This window comes from Limulus polyphemus, unplaced genomic scaffold (genome assembly GCF_000517525.1).
Source record: "Limulus polyphemus unplaced genomic scaffold, Limulus_polyphemus-2.1.2 Scaffold5480, whole genome shotgun sequence".
NCBI lineage: Eukaryota > Metazoa > Arthropoda > Merostomata > Xiphosura > Limulidae > Limulus > Limulus polyphemus.
In genome coordinates this window covers 39,560-41,862 of record NW_013671090.1, presented here as the reverse complement: position 1 = coordinate 41,862, position 2,303 = coordinate 39,560, and positions in this window count along the sequence as shown.

The window sequence follows — 2,303 nt, the reverse complement described above, 5'->3', positions numbered from 1 at the left end:
AAGAATATTAAGCCACAGTTGGTTTGGTAAAGAATATTAGCCCACAGATGGTTTGGTAAATAATATTAGCCCACAGTTGGTTTGCTAAAGAATATTAGCCCATAGATGGTTTGGTAAATAATATTAGCCCACAGATAGTTTGGTAAAGAATATGAGCCCACAGATGGTTTGGTAAAGAATATTAGCCCACAGATGGTTTGGTAAAGAATATTAGCCCACAATTGGTTTGGTAAAGAATATGAACCCACAGATAGTTTAATAAAGAATATGAACCCACAGATAGTTTGGTAGAGAATTTGAGCCCACAGATGGTTTGGTAAAGAATATTAGCCCACAGATGGTTTGGTAAAGAATATTAGCCCACAGTTGGTTTGGTAAAGAATATTAGGCCACAGATGGTTTGCTAAAGAATATTAGCCCACAGATAGTTTGGTAAAGAATATGAGCCCACAGTTGGTTTATTTAACAAAATGAGCACACAGGTAATATGATAAAGAATGATTTTGTTGTATCTACATAGTAATAAAGTGGATGATTATTGTAGTTCTTGAACAACTTAATTTTATTTCTTTAAAAGTACTATCTTTATTGTTTTTATAAAAACTTGTTCGTGAATATGTTGGTTGGCACTTCTGTGACGAACAATAATTTAATGTTTTATAGTTACAAATAAAATGAAAACTGTTTGTGACATTCTAAATATTTTGTTTCTTTTGAATTTTGCGCAAAGCTACACGAAAGCTATCTGCACCAGCCATCCCTAATTTAGCAGTGTAAGACTAGAGGGAAGGTAGCTAGTCATCACCACCCAACCCCAACTTTTGGGCTACTCTATTACCACCAAATAGTGGGATTAATCGTCACATTATAACGCCCCCACGGCTGAAAAGGCAAAAATGTTTTGTGGGACGGGATACCAACCCGAAACCCTAAGATTGCGATTCGAGTGCCCTAATCACCTGGTCAAGAAAATCTGAACCAAAAGCTTTCTAGTCACAAAACACACAAAGATTAATATATAGATTATATTTCTTAGAAATTTGTCAATACAGTTGAACACGTAAAAGATGTTGAAATTATATTTATGCATCATGTTTAAATAAAATGAAGTCTTCAAATTCTGTATCTCAAATTAGTTTTCTGAATATTTTAAATAAAAATAAAACACATAATTACACAAAGATTGGTCAGAACTCCTAACGCATATGTAACTAACTCAGTGACCTTGGTAAATGTTTGGCCAAACGTTTCCAGATGTTAGGAGTTCATTAACTATATATTGTTAGTATTGTTACGACAGCGGAAGTCAAGTGACGCTGGTAACAAGTGATGAGTTTCTAAAAGGATCATCAAGGCTCGATTGTTTGCCAGACAATATTTTAATATATAAGCCTGGCAAATAAAGCGGAGATAGTAATTGCAGATAGCAGATTGAAGAGAGATAAAGAGACAGATAATTGAGCCAAGTGTGCGGTAGTGGCCGTAAGTAAAATGCGTGAATCGTTGTGAATTATAGCGTGTGTTTAACTTAAAGTGGCTGTGGAATATTCTGTGTATTGCAAAGTTGTATTGAAAAAGAATAAACTAGTTCTATTTGAAGAACAGACTTGTATCGCTGAAGTTCCTCGGGGAGAATTTATACCGGAAATTAACAAATGACCAAAGATGTAACAAAAGATGGAATCGAGAAATGGCAAACCCAACTACAGCTTGGCATATTTCATGGCAGCAATATAAGAACAGCAAAAGAAACAAGAAGAACGAGAAAAGAAACAAAGAAGAGAGATTACAGCAGCTGTTGGAGGAAAAACAAAAGAAACAAGAAAAACGAGAAAAGAAACAAGAAGAGAGACAACAGCAGTGGCAAAAAAATCTGCAACAGTGGCAGCTCGAAAAACAAAATAAACAAGAGAGATTACAGCAGGTGTTAGAGGAAGAGAAAAGAAACGAGAAGAGAGATTACAGCAGTTGTTGGAGGAAAAAGAAAAGAAACAAGAAGAGAGATTACAGCAGTTGTTGGAAGAAAAAGAAAAGAAACAGGAAGAGAGATTACAGCAGTTGTTGGAAGAAAAAGAAAAGAAACAAGAAGAGAGGCTACAGCATTGGTTGGAGGAGAATGAAAATAAACAAGAAGAGAGATAACAGCAGTTGCAACTGGAACAAGAAAGGAAACAGGAAGAAAGTCTTCAAAAATTGCAGGAAAGTCAGCAGCAACTACGGGAAGTCAAAAACAGTGGCAAAAAGTACAAATGGAAAACATTAGTAAATTTCAAAGTGAATTAAATACATTAAAGGATGATTTA